This window comes from Protopterus annectens, chromosome 1.part1 (assembly GCF_019279795.1).
Source record: "Protopterus annectens isolate FY-2018-M chromosome 1.part1, PAN1.0, whole genome shotgun sequence".
Taxonomy (NCBI): Eukaryota; Metazoa; Chordata; order Ceratodontiformes; family Protopteridae; genus Protopterus; species Protopterus annectens.
The window spans coordinates 43,515,645-43,529,891 of record NC_056726.1 but is presented as its reverse complement, the minus strand read 5'-3'; the positions used below and the strand labels follow the sequence as shown (position 1 = coordinate 43,529,891).

Here is a 14,247-nt window from a genome sequence, read left to right as displayed (position 1 = left end):
AACCCCTATGTCACAAGATGGGTTGCCAACTGGCTTACAGACAGAACTCACACGGTAAGAATAGCGGGCTCCAGGTCCGACTCTAAACCAGTCACAAATGGTATCCTGCAAGGCTCGGTTCTGGGACCCCTACTGTTCAGCATATATTTCTCAGAATTACAGGCAAACACAGGAGGACTATGGCTAACCAAGTTCGCCGATGACTGCAAACTGGTAGCCATAACTGACTCTCAGGCTGACACGGACATCCTTCAAAAAGGCCTTACTGAGACAGACACCTGGTGTCAAAGTCATGGCCTCAAGCTAAATGCCAAAAAATGCATAGTCATCCCGTTTGGGAAAAACAAAACACCCATAAATTACCACATAGGCGGCAGCCCCCTTAATACAGAAGAGGTAATAAGAGATCTGGGGACTCAGAGAGTAATCTCTCCTTTGACAATCATATTGCCAAAGTAGTTGGAAAATCCTTCTATGTGGCCCATCTAATTATTAAGGGGTTCACATCTAGAAATAAAGCGGTTATAGTGCCCCTCTACTTGTCACTCATCAGACCCATCATAGAGTACAATGCCCCATTTGGGATGTACCTCACAAGACACTTCCAACAGCTGGAAAGACTGCAAAAAGCACCACACCAAGAGGATTACTGATCTCAAACATATGTCCTATGCAGCCGACTGAAAAAACTCCAGCTGTACTCAGTGGCATATCGCTTACTCAGAGGTGATCTCTGCTTGACTTACAAAGCCATGTCCAACTCAGAATTGATGGACATGCTCCACCTAAAGAAATCCAAGTCACTGCGAGCCACGCACTCTAGTGAGCTAAACCTCGCCACAACCATAAATAGAACATGATGGAGGGATAGATTCCTATCACAGAGACTCCCCATGCTTTGGGACAAAATTCCTAACTACATTAGGCAGAGCCCCTCACTAACACTTTTCAAGAGAAGCCTTGACGAGTGGATGGGTAACAGAAAATACACCCCTGGGATCACTTCATTGGCTCTGCTTGACAGAGGCTCAGTTAATTAATCAATGGGGCAACGAAAGCCGACACACTCTGGCTAGGCTTAAAAATGCCCTCGGGCAGATAGCCTAGTACCTACCTATGAACCTATGCGAAATTTAAGATTATTAAGGATATAATATAGCCAAATTTCAATGCAAAATAATTCTGTCTTTTGATTTCAACAGGAAACTTTATGCATAAGCATGGTGTAAAAAAGTATCTTAAAATTTTGGGATCTATGTTATATTGGTTTTGAAAATTCTACACATAGTTGGTAGGGAACTGGCAAAATCTGCCATTTTACTGGGAGTTATATTTGGGTTGTATGGTATAAAAGCTGCTGAAAGGTGGTGTCTGCTATCACTATGGTTAATAAGATATATTTTGAAGGATATGGTGATACTATATGGTGTGCATATAGCAGACATCAAAATTTAGATAAGTGCATTTAGGCTGTTTTTTAAACATTTTGAAACTGTGCCACCCTGCTGCACATCCTGCTAGGGTCTCCCACCTACAAAATGTTCAGGGAATGCGCATCTTATATTCTTGTTGTGCCTTTTGTGGTGTGAATGTGGTATGAATTCTGGAAAATTAATGCCACAGTTATAAAATTCCTATAAACTAGAAAGGGAAAGCTTTTCCAAACATTTGGAATTACTTAAATGAAAATACTATGAGATGAAAAATGAAAATGTATTGTTGTTGGCTTGCCAGTAAATGAAAAGTGTTTTTTGTACTAACTTTTTTCAGATTGTATTATATTTCATGTAGCAAGATGTAGCTCTGGAAATTTATTTTAAGGCTGCTTACAATAAAGACACTTTCCCTGTGAATCACATATGTTTAATTCGATGAAGAATCAACTTGTCAAACTAAACTAGTTGGGCTTTAACCCACTGCATACAAACAAAAACAACTGTTTTTTATGGGGCTGGGGAGAGCAAGTCCCTTTGCACCCCATGTTTTCTAACACACACAGACACACACACACACACACACATATATATATATATATATATATATATATATATATATATATATATATATATAGATAGATATGGGTCTACTTCATAAGATCGACATTCATTTGGTCGACAGACCATTTGGTCGACAACCAGTATTCAAGGCACTTAACAGGGATTTGCCTCCCCTCCCCAATGGTGTGCGACCCTGGAGTTGATATATATAGTTGGGGGTGTGTGGGGGGCTTTTAAAACATGAAAATACAATAAAAACTACAGATTTTAAATGAAAATAGGTGGGGGGGGCTGTGCCCCCCCCCAACTATATATATCAACTCCAGGGTCGCACAACATTGGGGAGGGGGGCAATTCCCAGGTTTCTGCCTTGAATACTGGTTGTTGACCAAATGAATGTCAATCAAATGGTCTGTCGATCTTATGAAGTAGACCCATATATATATATATATATATATATATATATATATATATATATATATATATATATATATATATATATATATATATATATACATACATACATATATACTAAGTCTATGGTTGTTTAAGCAAAAGGAGTAAGAAATCTCCAAAAGCAAAGGAATCATTGCCTGTGCACACCTAGAAACCCATGTGGCAGTGATTTCCTATGGAAAACAGCAATCATGGAGTTCAGCATCTCTGAGATGAACCAGACCAGGTAGAACTTTATCCATTAAGAGTTTGATGAGGTGTAAGGAAGACAAATAAAGATACAGTATATTGCTGCTTTCAAAACAAGGGCAGCACCAGCCTTTTTTTAAGTACTGGGCATTGTGTATCCTTTTCTAAGTTTTGTTTATTTATCGACTGATTGATTTTGACTCCTGACAGAATTATTGCCAAAAAAACCCCCAGTAAAAATGATTTCCCTGCCAGGGCTGACTGTGTCGGTAATATAAGTTCTTTTCTAATTGTAGTGTGAAGTATTATAGCAATAACCCACGCCTGGGTGTGGGTAATGCTAAATTTACCTGCGTTGGCACTTCCCTCGGGACAAACCAAAAACCAGCTATTATTAAATTAAATTTAGCACAGAAAGTTATTATTATTATATGATATTATTTAAAAAAAGAAACTGTTACTTTTCTTTAAAATAATAATGCCTGTTTAATGCCTGTTACTGCCCTTCCGCAGATGTCTGGCATCCGGCAGTTCTGATGATGTCCGCAGCGTACATCAGAGCTAGCAAGACAGATAAGACGAAGTGCTTTTTTTTGAGTTTTTTGACAATATATTATGAGTAGGTTTAACATAAGCGGACAAAAAATAGTTTAACGACATCCTCGCTGTTTATTTTAAAAATGCATTGTTAATGTTAAACTCATTTAAAGCGCAACGATTAAAACTTTCTCCAAGTCTTTTTACTTCCGGGTTTAATTAAACTAAAAGCTATGTTAATTAAAAATAACAAACAATCTATGCTTACTTAATTAAATCTCGCCATGGATAAAACATGCTTATTTTTCGCATTGTTTTAATAAATTAAAAATTTTAATTCGATGGAAAATAGTACGGGCGCGTCGACCTACGGACCTTTCCAGTGGGCCTTTACAATTTACGCGTGGGGCCAATGCCAATGGAACTTTGGGCCGTTTGGGGATTAGCAATATTAGCTAAAGGCTTCACCAAGTAGTTAAGAAAATTAGCTGAAAATCAGACACAGAAGCCAGACAGAATGTGGTCAATCAACATTATAGTTCTTGTTGCAAATCTGAGCAAAAAGGTAGCATGCAATGCTTGCTAGGCATGCTATATGCTGCTGGGTACATCACTAGCAGCAAAGAAAATATAGAGAGACTGCACAAAGGCAGATCCAGGCTTTGGTGAGAATTTAAGATCACAGGAGGGGAAGCTACAGCTATCCTCTGAATGCTTCTATTTTTATTTGTTTTATGATCATATAGTTTGGGGATATTGGGAATATTTATACTGGACCATTAGTACAGACACATTGAAATAATGATGCAAATGGTGTGTGTGTGTGTGTGTGTGTGTGTGTGTGTGTGTGTGTGTGTGTGTGTGTGTGTGTGTGTGTGAGTAAGAACTGACTGTATTGCTTTAGCTGGAATTTCTTTCATTTGGTCAGTCTAATGCCTTAGGTGTACCTAGTCATAAGGTCATACTGGAAGGTTGCTCTGTGTATGAAAGTAGCTGATATACTGTCATTTGGTCACAGATAATAGCTGATTGTCAGTGGGGAAGACAGTTTATTTGTATATAAATCGAACAAGATATATTATAAGAATTTATTCCATTTGTCAGTGTTTGAAAGTAAGTGATTTACTTTTATTTGATTTCATTTAAATGGTTGTGGAGATGTTAAACAAGTTGATCACTGTGGGTGGCATTTCTTTATTTGGTTGCAGTCAAATATATTGGGTATATCTTGTCAGAAATTAGTAATCTGAGGGATTAGTATATGTTTGAAAACAACTGGTTTACTGTGATTTGATCAATGTTCAGTGATCTTGGTTGAGTAAAGGGGGTTATATATATATTAAGATGAATACATTACCATGGGCAGAATTTTGTTCATGTGATTGCAGAAGGAGTTAATTAATGAGGTTAGTCATTGTTTGAAAGTAACTAATTTGCTGTCATTTTGTTATAGTTATAGGGTCTTGGGTAATGGAACAGATTTATACATAGGAACAAGCTGAATATACTGCCAGAGGCAGAATTATTTTCATTTGGTCACAGTCTGCTCTGTAAACTGTGACAGAGAAGACCACTGCTTTGTGAATGAATTTGACCAGGGACATAGATACAAGTGGTATGGTGCAGAAGAGGACTATCCCTATTAGGACACAATTGATAATATTAGGATGTCTGGTGGATGGGCTGATTAACTGTTACAGAGAGTTTGCATTTATCAGGTCATGGGAACACTGGGCATGTTTACCATTAGTAGGGTTATTATCTTTGGTTGGAAAGTTGAAATCTTCCATCATAAACGTATTGTGATTTATGGACAATTCAGCTAGCAAATTAGAAATGATCTAATCCAGAGACAAAACAATTGATTCATCATGGCTAACACTATTATGAGACCATGCCGTCTTGCAAAGATGCAACCGCTGCTCACATAGTGGACGAGTTGGACAATATTCCTCAATGGCTCCATATTTCTCTGTCCTATAGAGTAAATGCTACAGCTAAGCAACAGTTTCTGGCAAGCACATACATAGCCCATTTGTTAGTGTAGCACTAAATGGCAAACTAACAGACATAACCCCTCCATTAAGATGCATATGTTACAAGGGGAAGCAGTTGAATTGGGTTGCATGGCTAAGCTTGTAAAGGCTCTGGTGGTCTTTAGCTTAGTGTGTAGCTATGAACCTATAAACTTATGTAGAGACCAAGAGATCCCTAGTAGGATCAAACTGAAAATTAGAAAATAATCTGCACACATATGTGAATTCTGTAATAAAATTTAAAAAAAAATGAAGAAATGCCTGCAACAAATTGCAATCTGCCTACCTAAAGAACTCTATCAGGAAAATCAGTAAAAAAGCTAAAGGTTCCATTAGAAAGATCATAGGGTCTATATTAGCAAATTGAAGCGGCATAAAGCCGAATACCATTTCATCGACATATGTGTCGAACTCCCAGGTAACCAAACGGCCAAATCACTGATTTTTTTCCTAGGGAAAAAAATTGGTCGGCCGTCGCTGTGAATTTGCCCTTTTCCCCATTGTAGTGCAATCTCGGAGTTAGTATATTTAGTTATGGGGGTGAATATATAATGTTTGTACTGGTGTGTCATATGTGTCGATGAAAGAGTGTTTGGCTATATGCCGCTTCGATTTGCTAATATAGACCCAGGTCATAGCCAAGTAAAAAAAAAAAAAAAAAACAGCAGCAGAAGCCAAGAATAGTTATAAAGCATTCTTCAGCTGTGCCAGGAAAATAAACACTAGCACCCAGCAATACTCAGAGATAATCTATAATAGCAATATCTAAGTCAACATAAATAGCATTGCTGACATACTAGCTGATAAACTTAGTGCGAATACCAGGTACAGTCATAGAAATTTTATGCATCTCTTAAGTTCTAACTCCCTCCAAGGATTACCATGGATCATATCATAGTCACCCTTTTCACAGTCAAAATTGCCATGTGTCTGGGTCCTGATAATATGGATACCAAGTCACTAGGATTAAATATGCCCTGTCGGATGTTCTGTCAAATCTTTTCAACCTGTGTCTGTCCACTGGGTATGTTCTTGAGGCATCGAAAGCAGACAATGTAGTGCCTTTACATAAACATGGCCCATCCTCCAGCTCAGGTAACTACAGTCCCATTAGCCTAACCAATCTGTATGTATGTATGTAGATATATGGGAGCACTTTATAATCTCAAAATACTAAAATATCGAATTTCAGTATCTCAAGACTATAAAGCCGAATGTTTACAACAGCGAAAGTTCATAATCGTGAATTTGAATATCTCAAATTTGTGGTTATGGCCTTACGCTACATAATGTCTGGGATTGTGTGTTGATGGTGCGTGGTGCCGTGTGTGGATCTAGGTGTTATGTCAGGTAAGTGAGTGTTTTTTAAGGGTTTTGAGTGGGAGTTAGAGTGTATGTGAGTGTGCTGATATGTTTGATGTGTGTGTGAGGGACTGGAGAATGCGCGTGTGTGAGTTTGCTTTTGTTTCCTGTTTGTGCGATCTCGGAGTTAGTATATATAAGTAGGGGGTGTGTGGGGGTGCAAGGGGGCTAGCCCCCCTGCTTATGTGTGTATGAGTTGTGTATGTGTGTAGTTTTGTTTGTTTATGTTGTGATGTGGGTGTTGTGGTGTATGTATGGTGTAGTGTGTGTGGTTTGTTCGGTGTTTTGCTTTTCGCGGTTTTGGGTTTGGGATTTTGTTGTTTCGGTGTTTTGTGGATAGGGTTTCATGATCTCGAGATAGTGAAATTCTATATTTCAGTATTTCGAGATTATGAAGTGAATCCATAAATAAAATATATATATATATATATATATATATATATATATATATATATATATGTGTGTGTGTGTGTGTTTGTGACACTTAATCTGTAATCACTAAATTGCCAGGGGCTCCCTGTTGATGTGCTTTCAGTATGAACTGACAAAAAAAAACATCTAGGAATATACATTTTGTGAGCTCTCTGCCTTTTAAAATCCTTTTATTGCTGGAATGACAGTTGCATCAGCATTAGCATCTACTCTCTTTATTCCATTGTGTACAGGGGGTTGGCGTGTCACATCAGTAGTGATCATCACCTAGAGCCAATGTTCACACTGCCGGGAAGCAAGGATCCAAATTAAATTAGGACTTTATCTGACAAACTAATTCATATTAAAACTATAAGCCCTACTGGAAGCTCAGCATCAAATAATGTAAACAACCAGTCAGCATTTCAGATGAGAGAAGATAGCCAATAGGAAATCTAAGAAATAAAAGATGCCCACTGGGGTGCCATACTGAAAGGGGGGAAATACTGTTTGGCCCCATACTGAAGTCTGTGCTACAAAGTCTGAACAGTGTCCTGGAAAAAAAACTATTTTCCATTTCAGAAAGTGCATGCAATAATATTGAAACAAGCTGACTGGCCTACTTGTAGTGAGGAAATAGCCTCCCAGTTCTGCCCTCATAAACACTCATAAAGCATCAGAAGTTTATTTCTGTAACAAAACAACATCAGACCACTTACATCCAATAATAAGAGAGAAGGTTTGGAAGCAGTGCAGCCAGACAGGTTCAGTCATGGGAATCTCCTCAGAATAGGAAATCTGGTGTGAATCTTTGAGAGGAGGGTCCTGTGCCAGGAGCACTAGTTACAAGAGTGAAACAGATTGCTGTAAGGAAACACATAGGCTATTAAAACAATAGCCAGCTCGAGTGAGCAAAATGTCATGGTCCCAAAGGCTCAAACAAAGAATGAAGAAGAGGTGCATAGGAATGCAGAGGGTTTAAATTGTCCCATGCCAGGAAACCACACCGAAAAAGCTGCTATGGGGGATCAACCACTCCTCCAATAAAGACAACATGGAAATCAGACTAATTACTATAATAGCTATAAGCTATTACCAAAGAAAGTGCCTCTTTGACAGGATACCACTAAAGAAGAGTTCATGGTCAGTATATTCTCCATGTAGAGGTCAGGTCAGAATACTGTGTCTGGCCATTGTGGGGAAATGCTCCTTATGGTTATGTAAACCCCAAGCCTCAGGAAATGTACCAGCATAAAAGTTTGAAATGAAAAATGACCATCCTAGGCTTGTGTCAAAGCCTAGATCATATGTCTACTTTCCCCTCAACAAATGGGTTACTAGTCCCTGTTGAGCTTTCTTGGTAAACAAAAGCAAACAAATAAATGTTACCCCCACCCGTCAGCCTGGGTCAGGGGATCCCTATGGCTATGCCCTAATCAAGTGATAATAACTTAAACTCAACTAAAAAGCAGTTGCTTTAAAACAGATAAATGACCACATTGCAAGCATCTGACCTTCTCAAAAGTGTCTTGGAAGAAAAAAAAAAATTCAAAATTCACAGTCTGTGCTGAGCAAGGAAGCTGGCAAATACAAATAATAGTAAATGTACATTTTCAAGTTAAACAAATGATCCAACCAAAATAAAAAAATATAGTAAGTAAAAGATTAAAATGAACAGAAGGATGTAACTAATGCATAACAAATAAAGATAGAAATATAAATAAAATAAAAATAAATGCTGTAGAGTCCATTGACCAAGGTTAAGTTTAAAATGAAATCAGTTTCACAAAGAGGCTTTTAGTCTGGAAATCCAAAGTCAAAAACAAAGTGCGTCAGAACCAGTATTATATAAGGAGAGATGCCATCTCTAATGAGCGAGTATGACCACAGGGGATTACTTACTATTCAGACCATTCGAATCCATTCCCTAGGCCATATTCCATCAAAATGAAGAGAACTATACAGAACTCACTGGTTCTGACTGGGATTAGACATGATGAATTCTATAATTCTCCTAACTGCTGATCCATTTTCTTCACATTTAGCAGAGTGTTAATAGCAATGTGTTCACCGAGCCCAAGAATGCTTTACTGGATTGAGGAGGACTTGCCAGTAAAGCTCATGGGATTCCAGAAAATAAAGGAAATCTCCTCTTTCAGGAGTCCTTTCATCTTGTTCCAGGTATGAAAAATGAAGAGCAGTGAGTAATAAGAGACAGCAAAATGCCTGGAAACATCATGTCTGCCACTCGTCCCTCTCTAACATAGATGACAAGCAAATGGGATATTTTGTTTAGATGCTTTAATACATACAAACACATCAGGATGAATAGCAGCATCATAAAATGTAAATAAACTGGTTAATAGACAGACCTTACATACATACATGTTTATATCTCAACAGCTTACTACAAAATGGCAGTCAGACTTGCACGTGCTCGGTATTTATACACTTGTGCAAGCCCTTGGATAGCGTCTTAAAGATACTTGCACACATATTGATCTACATCCTCCCTCTTAAAAAGATTGTCATTTGTAAAAACAATATTGGAGTTAGACACACATTACTATAGACATTAGAAACAAAACGCACTGGTCATGTCCATGTTGCCATGTGTCTGCTATATGGTTTGGAGATGCAACCAAATCTCGTAACATAACAGTCTGGACTGAATTTAGCAACAAGGACAGTCTTTGGTGATCAACTCGTGTAAGGAACTTATGAATTCATCACAGGAAAGGGAATATTCTCTGAACTTCTTCAGGAATTGGAACATCAGACAACTCACTCTGAGGTAAAGAGTCTTTCTCACAGACTATGTGCTGTGGTATAGGCTCAGACACCAGTCTCAAATGTTTCCAATTCCACCTAAACTCTGCTGCTTGTGATTCCACAATGTATGATCTTGACACTGGGCAAGTATTCTTCACAACACCAATCTGATCATAACCTTTGGACATTTGCATCCTTACCTGTTCTCCTTCTCTTAATGGCTTGAGCGGTTTGCTGGTTTTATCGTAGTAAGACTTCTGGGTTAGACATTTCTTCAACAGACTAGCTTTCACTGACCTGTTTTTCTTGACACATGGAACCAGCAATTGAATACTGATTGGTAATGTCGTTCTGGTTTGTCTCGATAGAGGCCTCTGAGCAGGTGAACCAAGATGTCTATCATGAGGAACATTTCTGAGATTCAAGAAAACATCACTATTATCTCGTCTTGACTTCTCTAGTAACTGTTTTATTTATTTATTTTATTTACAGTTGATTTACCAGGATTGTCCATTGGGCCCGAAGTACCCGTTTTCAATGGAGTTTTGCACTTGAACTGCACGTTCTGCCAAACCATTTGACTGCGGGTACTCAGGGCTACTTGTGACATGAGTAAAGTCCCATTCTTTGGCAAATCTGTAAACTGCTGGCTTGCAAACTGTGTGCTATTGTCAGAAATAACTTTGTGAGGACTACCATACACTGCAAAATGATTCTTCATCTTAGTAATGACTGTACTGGATGCTAGATTGGAAACTAAGTCAATCTCAAACCAGTTTGAGTAAGAGTCTACTAACACCAAATAATGTTGACCATTCCACTCGAAAATGTTGGCAGCTACTGTTGACCAAGGTAGTTCAGGAATCTGGTTTAGCTGAAGTGGTTTCTTCTATTGATGTGACTTTGTACTATTACACACAGAACAAGATGAAAGTGCCCTCTCAATATCTTGACATAGAAGGCCAAAATACTAGTCCTCTCACCCTTCTTTTAGTAGAGTCATTTCCTGGATGGCCACGATGCAAGATAGTAATATACTGTTGCTGCAAGGACTTTGGAACAATTACTTTCAAACCTTTCATAGTGATATATTTGTCAGACAAAAAAAATCTCATCTCTGTATGGAAGATAAGGTTGCACTTCTTGAGGTAAACTAGACTGCTTTGACAGCCATGCTTGATTGATAAAGTGGTTGAGCCTTTGTTAAACTGGATCTGTGGCTGTGTGATCTCTCAATTCATCAAGATGTGTGGAAGAAAAATGTCTCACTTTTATGACTTCAAAATCAAGGTTCTCATTCTCATGCTGTTCTGTGGTGTTTCTGGGCTATCTGGATTATGTGTCAGCAAGATAAAGAAGTTTGCCTTTCTGGTAGACAAGAGTGAAATTATACTTTTGCAATCTCAGTCTCATACGTTGCAGTCTGGCTGGAGCTGAATGCATATGCTTTCTCAAGATAGTGAAGGTAGAGACCCAGGAACCACACAAACCAAAGTCCAAACCACAAATCCAATTTATTGACAGCAAAAAGAGACCAAATGCAGTCAAGCGCTTTCGTCTTTAGCAAAGACTTCAAAACTGCTTGGCATAGTTATCTCCAACCTTAGATAAGCCTAATACATCATGTAATCAACATGGGATCAAACATTCACATGACTCAACTTTAGTTTGGTACACAGTTTTAAAACTTCAACAGAAATTTTTGTGAATGTCAGTGAAAACTGCATAAAAAATGAGCAATGAACATAAGTGAAATAATAAAAATAGAAGTAAAAATGAAAATACTACTGAGAATAAGAATAGTAAAAAATTAGTGCTACAGCGAAAAATGTATGAGTAACATGGCATAATCAGCCCTCAAGACTTTTTAGCTTTAATATAGGAGTAGTAGAACAACATTCATTCAAACCAGGGAGGGTAAGGGCGTCACACACAAGAATCCATATGAGCTCTTTCTTGAGAAGATGTTTGTCAGTGTAAAAGGCCCTTGGATCTGGTTCCAAGAAATCAATCACCACAAATTTAGAAAGGTGACCAGGATAGGCAGAAATATGTCTGTACAGTGCGTTAGTTGTCTTCCCTTTCTTGATTTTGTTGAGATGTTCATGTATTCTCTCTTTCAAGGCTCGACCAGTCTTGCCAGTGTAAAATGCTTTATGCTGTTGGCAAAGTGCACCATAAACCACTCCCCTGGGTGAACAATTAAAATATTTTTTCACCTCATATTTCTTGTCTTTGATGAAAAAAGACTCACAACAGAGTATATGTTGACAGTAGTTACAATGGTTACATTTGTACATACCTTTTGGTCTGTTGGTACTAAGTGTACCCAAATTCCTTTCCAGTAAACTTTTAAAACATTTGTCCTTCCTAAATACTATCTTAGGTTTGGAACCAAATAGTACATTACCATCATCGATGGAAGTAACAGTAGGCCAAAATTGATTAGCCACATCAACAACGTGGTAGGTGTTTAACGAAAAAGTAACAGTCAAGGCTCATTTGTACAACTTGTCTGAATTATGATCACCAGAGGTTAATGGCTCTACTGAGGATGAGGAATGATAGCAGTTGTCACAGATTGGTAATAGGGGACGGTACAGACCCTTACTCCTTTTGTCACATACTTCATCTTTGATGGATACCAAAAGATCTGGTGGATAACCTCTGTGGGTAAACATATCCAAGAGTTTGGCAATCTCCACCAAAAATACTGCATCATTAGATATCATCTGGGCAAGTCGGACTAGTTGTCCCTTGACAACTGCTCTTTTTTGAAATTTGGGATGCCAACTGTCGTAGTGGAGATAAAAATTAGAAAAAGTTTTCTTACAAAAAATGTTGGAGCTAAAGCAACCCTTTGAATAATCTTTTGACACTAGGATGTCAAGAAATGCCATCTTGTCCTTGTTGAAGTTGTGGGTAAATTTAAGAAAGGGTGTGTTATTATTGATGCACATTAGAAAATCGTTCAGTTTCGTCAAAGAATCTGTCCAAATGATAAAGATGTCACCAGGTACCTAATATAAAATGACTAACTGTCTGCAAATATATTATTGAACACAAATTGTTTCTCCCAATATGCCATGAATAGGTTAGCAAAGCTCGGGGTAGATGAACACCCTTTGCCACTGCACTCATTTGTTTGAATAGTTGTCCTTCAAAATATAGAAATTTGTTGCTCAGGACAAATTCCGTGAGTGTGATAGCCATGTTGGTGTCATTGTTGTTCAATAGCCCTATGTCAAAGAGCATACTTTCCACCCAACCAAGTCCTTCCTTCTGTGGAATGACCGAATAAAGATCTTGTACATCTATTGTGACAAGTATACAATCCAGTGCAAGTTGTAAATTTGCTAATCTGGATAAAAAAATCCCATGAGTCTTTACAGATATGGGTAATGCAACTGGTGGATGGCTGAAGTAAATTATCCACATATTTAGCTATGGAAAAAGTTTTGCTCCTGCCTGCATCCACATTCGGTCTCAGTGGTGGGTTTCGGATGTCTTTATGAATTTTCGGTATACCGAATATACCTGCCACCACCAAATATTCATTAGATAGGTATTCATAGGCACTTTTGCAACTTGCCCCTGCGTGACCATGTGGTATAAACAACCATCAGTTTTAGAATAAGCAATATCAAGTTCATTTTTTGATATCTGTGTATACCTGTCAGTAAAAAGGAGCTTGAACATCTTATTGTTATAATCCTCAACACCCATGATGACAGTGCCAGCTCCTTTATCGGGTTTCATTATTCTGATTGTTTTGTTGTTACAAAGATCACTAAAAAGTTTTGTTTCATTCTCTGATAGGTTAACTTTATCATTTACATTAGAGTATTGGGGCCTTGGACAAAGTTTTCGAATTTCCCTTTCACAAAGTTTTTCGAAGTACTAGCCCATTATTTAAGGGCGGGTTGAAAGAACTGGATTTCTTGAGAACTGTATTCAAGTCGGCCCTAGTGTTAGTACCTGCCAACTTAAACCAAAGGGCTAAATTTAATTTATGAGTAAATCATTTTAAATCTATGAGTGTTTCAGCTAGATTGAATTTACTGGCTGGTACAAAACTCAAACCCTTACTCAGAACATCAGCATGTTCTGTTGAGATGTTGACATTGGAAAAATTATATACTGTAAAATCTTTAGTAGAATTTTGGATGCAACTAGGCCCTATGTTATCTTCATACTGCTGTTTGTATCAACTACCACCAAAACCATGATTCACCAGCAGCTAGTTCAAGGTTAATGCATTCTGTATTTTGATGACTGATGTTCCCCTTGTCTCACTAAAAGGCCCGAAACATTCAAAAATAGATTTCTGTTATTGGATTCACTGAACTGTAAATTATCATGTAAGGTGATGGGATCCCCGTTAGGATCCCCTCCATCTGTGTTGGTGTGGGGGGCAGAAAAGGAAGAAGAGAGAATAGGCTGATTATAAGGAGACACAGTTCCAGCCCCTTCAAAGCTGGCTCTTC

At 38.1% G+C, this 14,247-nt stretch overlaps 1 protein-coding gene across 4 annotated transcripts in view; it reads left to right on the top strand.

Moving 5' to 3' along the window:
* Positions 1–14,247, top strand: part of ARHGEF10 (Rho guanine nucleotide exchange factor 10) — a 2,254,368-nt gene that overhangs the window by 951,615 nt on the left and 1,288,506 nt on the right. The gene's annotated exons all lie outside the window — the stretch shown is intronic.